Source organism: Erythrolamprus reginae, chromosome 6, assembly GCF_031021105.1.
Source record: "Erythrolamprus reginae isolate rEryReg1 chromosome 6, rEryReg1.hap1, whole genome shotgun sequence".
In the NCBI taxonomy this organism is placed as follows: Eukaryota; Metazoa; Chordata; class Lepidosauria; order Squamata; family Dipsadidae; genus Erythrolamprus; species Erythrolamprus reginae.
In genome coordinates, this window is record NC_091955.1 from 67,616,535 (window position 1) to 67,622,534 (window position 6,000).

Sequence of the window (6,000 nt, forward strand, 5' to 3'; positions counted from 1 at the left end):
TGGCAGTTGGAATAGAGCTCTTTTCAGGTGGGGAGGGGCAGTAGAATGTCTAACTCCATAGCATCAGTATATATTGTATATAGCACTGATGGCAAACCTATAGCACGGGTGGCACAGGTGGCACGTAGACCCATATCTGCTGGCACATGAGTTGTTGCCCTACCTCAGCTCTAACATGCATGTGAGTGCTAGCCAGCTGATTTTTGACTCACACAGAGGCTCTGGGAGGGCGTTGTTGGCTTCCAGAGAGTCTCCGGGGGGATGGGGGAGGGCATTTTTACCCTCCCCTGGCTCCCCTGGCTTTGGAGCCTGGGGAGGGCAAAACACAAGCCTACTGGACCCACCAAAAGTTGGGAAACAGGCCGTTTCCGGCCTCCAGAGGGCCTCCAGGGGGTGGGGAAAACTATTTTCACCATCTCCAGGCATTGAATTATGGGTGTGGGCACTTGTGCATGTGTGATAACATGCATGCACATTCTTTTGGCACCTGAGGGAAAAAAGGTTCACCATCACTAATATACAGTAATCCCTCATTTTTTTCAGGGGATGCGTTCCAAGACCACCCATGAAAAACAAATTTCCGTGAAGTAGAGGAAAGATATTTTTTTATGTATTTAATGAGTATTTGGACTTTTAAAACCCACCCTTTGCATTAAACAGTCATTATATAATGTTTCTCGGGTGGATATCCTACCAATTTCTTTAATAGAGTACAGTAGTACTGTAGAAGAATTTTATGAATTTTTAATGGATTTAAAATTTTCAATGGGTTTAACCCCCCTTTGAAAACCCGTGAAATAGTGAATCGGTGAAAGATGAACCATGAAGTAGCAAGTGATTACTGTATAGGAAATACTAATGATATTACGGTCATTTTGAAAAAAATCTTTCTTAGAAAGCACCTTGAAGCCAAGGGGAACATATGTGCCAAATTTCAAGTTTGTTGATTTTAAGGAGATTTTGTGATGATGCATGAGTGGCATTTGACTTATGTATAGAGAGATTAAATCAAATCAATTAGTAGACAGATAGGCAGGGAGACAGCATAAGGCAAAAACTTGGGGTTTAGCATGAGCTAAAGAAGCAGAGACTCCAAGCCTGCAACATATAGTATCATTTTTTTTGTGAAACAACAAAAATCAGGTACAAAATAGTGGCTTGAGAAAATGCAAATAAATGTTGACCTTACTGTTGAGGAATGACTATACCTCTGAATACACGTTCAGATTAACTCACAGTTCAGGCACTTATAAAAAGCACTCCTTTGTTTTTCATTCAAAACTTTCTTCCAGGTTGACACTATAATTTAGGAATGGAAAGAAAGTGCTTTTTGTTTAGTTAAATAACTGGGAGACAGAAAGTCAGATCTCTACAGCAAAGCACTGATTTGTTGGTTTGTAATCGTAAACTACATTCTCCCCAGCCATAGTCTAAATAAGTAACAGATATCTGTATTAACTAGGAATTTGTATATACTGTATAACTGTTTGAGACCAAGAGACACTCTTAGAGTTGCACATCTATCTCTGCTATAAACTATTCTTGTCCTCAGCTCCACTAAGACCGGATTTAATAGGCAAGAAATTGTGGAGTCCATCTCTTTATGAATAGGGAGAAACCAAGCAAGAACTAAAATAGATTAAAACTTACTCCTTGGAACAAGTAGTAATTAGTTCCATTCCACAAGGGAAGACATTTTGCCTGCAGTGGGAGTTGCATCAGATTACAAATGTACTAGAATCTGGTTCTAGTTAGCCTGCCACTCCTTGGATGATTCATCTCTATAAATTGGTCCTAAAACATCTGGCAATATCAGGCTCTTTTCTGAAAAAGAAATATATCAGCTGTTAATAAAGATGACTGCCATTCACTCTATAGACCACAATCACCTTCCAATTATTTTCTAATTAAAAATGCATAACAACGAGATATTAAAGTGATAAATGAACTAGAAAATATGGGTTGGCTGCCTCCTTATGCTTGGTTATGTACTTTGCTACTATGTGGTGATGATGCTACCATGTGTACCTGCCCTGAAGTTGCATGGGGATGGGGGTGGAAGGGGGGGATCCTTGGAGGAATGTGAAAGTATTTCTGGACCTCCCCAGATGCTGCTTCAAGGCTGGAAGAACAAGACAACTGCATACCAATCTATTTTTGAAGTATCTGTTTTGGAAAACATCTTGCTGGAATCTGATTGAACATGAGGGGGTCAATGATAGGAAGCAGTTAAGCGAGGGAAAAGTTGAACTCAGGGATTTCGGTGTGTGATTCTCAGTTCTGGTTATGCATTACTGCAATATACTTGACTTCTGTTGTGATTCAGCCTGAGGCTCCTCAGGGACCGGCTGGAGCTCTGCCGGATCCATGCCCAGAGGAGGAGGACAGTGACCAGGAGGGGGAGGACCAGGCAGACGGGGGAGAGGAACATCAGGAAGAGGAGGAGGGAGAGCAGCCTGAGAGCCCCGGGGAGGCCCTCTCCCCAGCTAGTAGTCTGGATTCATTGGATGAAGACGCACAGGCTATAATAGACATGAGGCAGAGACGTGCAGCTCAAAGAAGGGGCCAATTAGAAAGATATTTCCATCCCTGAATTGGCAACAGCTGGGTTTGGGTGTGGTTCTCCTCAGCAGGGTTGAAAAGGCAGGCCCGCCCTTACAGTCTTGTGGAGAGTTATCAACTGGGAGTCCTGTGACCTTGCTTCGATTCTTGGCATCTCTGATCTTGGCTTGTGGCCTAGAAGGCTGAAAGACTTGGGGGAGGCATGGGTTTTATTATCTCCAGTGTTGTTGTTGCCAGCAAGAATCCTGTTTTATTGCCTGGCCTTCGTGAAACCTCTGTGAAGCTTCATCGTGTTCCTGTCTGTAAGAACAGTTTTTGTTACCTGTGTTTGCTTTCCAGTATATAAACTGCCTTTGCTTTTTACCAGTGTGTCTGACTACTCTTTTTGGTTGGTGTTGGCGTCTGGGGGGACCCAGACAGAACAACTTCTAATAAAATTATACCTTTCTCTAATAAATGGTTCCAAGGATTGTTTCTATTTAGGGGTATAAGTGCTGGCAGGTTTGACAATGTGACATTTCCAGTTTGTTAATTTTCTGTTCACATATTTCCACATTTTAAAAAACCAAACCCCATATTTCCAACTGCACAGAATCTAGATGCAGTATTCCATCTCTTTCCATCCCCACCAATGGTGTGATTTAATTTTTTTAAACCATTGATTCTGTGAGCATGGCTTGGTTGGTGTGGTGTGACTTGGTGGGCGTGGCAGGGGAAGGATTCAATAAAATCTCCATTTCCATCCCACTCCAGTGGAAGGATGGTGCTAAATCTCCATTCCCTCCCAACTCCAAGGGAAGATTATTGCAAAATCCCAATGTCTTCCCAATCAGCTGGGACTCAGGAGGCTGAGAATAGATGGGGCAGAGACACTTAATGATTGTCATAGGGGTCAAATAAGCAATGAGGAAACAATCAATATTAATAAAAATGTTAAGGATACAAGCAATACAATCCTAAGTGGGAGGAAATGGGTGATAGGAATGATGAGGAAAAACTAGTAGTAATAGTAGTGCAGACTTAGTAATTAGTTTGACAGCGTTGAGGGAATTATTTGTTTAGCAGAGTGATGGCATTTGGGAAAAACTGTTCTTGTGTCTAGTTGTCTTGGTGTGCAATGCTCTGTAGTGACGTTTTGAGGGTAGGAGTTGAAACAGTTTATGTCCAGGAGGCGAGGGGTCGGTAAATATTTTCCCCGTCCTCTTTTTGACTTGTGCAGTATAGAGGTCCTCACTGGAAGGCAGGTTGGCAGAAATTGTTTTTCTGCAGTTGTGATTATCCTCTGAAGTCTGTGTCTGTCTTGTTGGGTTGCAGAACCAAACCAGACAGTTATGGAGCTGCAGATGACAGCCTCAATGATTCCTCTGTAGAACTGAATCAGCAGCTCCTTGGGCAGTTTGAGCTTCCTGAGTTGAATAGTAGATTATGGAATGGATATAATATAAGAGATTGGTATTTATTTATTTATTTATTTTTATTTATTTAATTTTGTCCAATACACAATAATACACAATGAAGATAGTAGAGGACACCTTCAAGGAAATAAAATTAGAGAACGAATAGAAGAGAAGGATAAAATAAATCAATGAGAGAATAGAAGAAAGATATAGGGATAGAAGAGAAGATATATGGGATATAGGAGAGACAATAGGACAGGGGTCGGAAGGCACTGTAGTGCACTTATGCACACCCCTTACTGACCTTTTAGGAATCTGGAGAGGTCAACTGTGGACAGTCTAAGGGTAAAACGTTGGGGGCTAGGGGATGATACTACCGAGTCCGGTAACGAGTTCCATGCTTCAACAACTCTATTACTAGTATTGATCTATGTAAAATTATTGTGGTGTTTTTAAAAATGAAAAATCGAATAAATAAAGCTTTAAAGAAAAGAATACATGAACTAGTTTCAAGTTTCAAGTTTAATCAGATTTGTATGCCGCCCCTCTCCGCAGACTCGGGGCGGCTCACAGCAATAGAAATACAATGTAAGACAAATCCAATATTTAAATTACTTTAAAAAACACCACAATTTAAAACCAATCATACACACTAGCGTACCATGCATAAATTTTTATAAGCCTAGGGGGAAGGAACATGTCAATTCCCCCATGCCTGACGACAGAGGTGGGTTTTAAGGAGCTTACGAAAGGCTAGGAGGGTGGGGGCAACTCTGATATCCGGGGGGAGTTGGTTCCAAAGGGTCGGGGCCGCCACCGAGAAGGCTCTTCCCCTGGGTCCCGCCAAACGACATTGCTTAGTTGATGGGACCCGGAGAAGGCCAACTCTGTGGGACCTAACTGGTCGCTGGGATTCGTGCGGCAGAAGGCGGTCCCGGAGATATTCTGGTCCAGTGCCATGAAGGGCTTTATAGGTCATAACCAACACTTTGAATTGTGACCGGAAACTGATCAGCAACCAATGCAGACTAACTAACAATCAGGTTGAGCATTTGATATAGTATAAAGAGGCCTCTGAAAAGAGCCTTCCAGAGAGGCAGCTATTCCTGTTCCTAGCCCTCCTCTCTTCAGTTCTTCCCCCTTTCGTGCCTCTTTAAAATTCTCATTCTCCCTCGCTTCAGAGTACTGTACATTGTAACAGTGGAACCAATTACCCAGTGAAGCAATGGGCTTCCTGCCACTGCATCTGTTTCAGAGGCAGCTGGATGGCCCTTCGTCAGAGATGGTTTGTCATGGATTCTTGCAGTGGGAAAGCTCTCTTCCATCTGTGTGCCTAGTTTTTGTGGTAAGGGCGAAAGATGGAAGAAACGGTGGGTAAACCACAGTGTTTCAAACAGGCAGGTTCTACTATCCACAGTTGACCTCTCCAGATTCCTAGGAGGTCAGAAAGGGGCGTGCATAAATGCACTAGCATGCCTTCCATCCCCTGTCCTATTGTCTCTCCTATATCTCATATATTGTGTCTACTATTCTTCTTTTTCTTTTTTTTAATTTTTATTATTTTTTTAAAAAACACATATATACAAATTTATTTTGTCTACTATTCTTCTATTCTATTCTTCTTATAGTACTCTCATAATATCCTTCTATTCTCTAATTGATATATTCTATTCCTAAATTTTCACTTCTATTCTTTCTCTAATATATTTTACTCAAGTATAACCTCTATAACCTTCATTGTGTATTATTGTGCATTGGACTAGATAGATAGATAGATAGATAGATAGATAGATAGATAGATAGATAGATAGATAGATAGATAGATAGATAGATAGTGTTCTGCCGGGCTCTCTGGTAGGAACCTCCCAAAAATTCAAGGGTACAAATTTCAGACACACACACGTTAGAAAATTCAAAACAATGTTCTTTATCCCAAAATTCAAAATAAACTAAGCACTCTTTTTGTATTGCAAAGAGCACTCATCCCAAAACAACTGGGTAGTCTGTACAATTTCCCTTAAGCAGTCATTAAATACTTAGC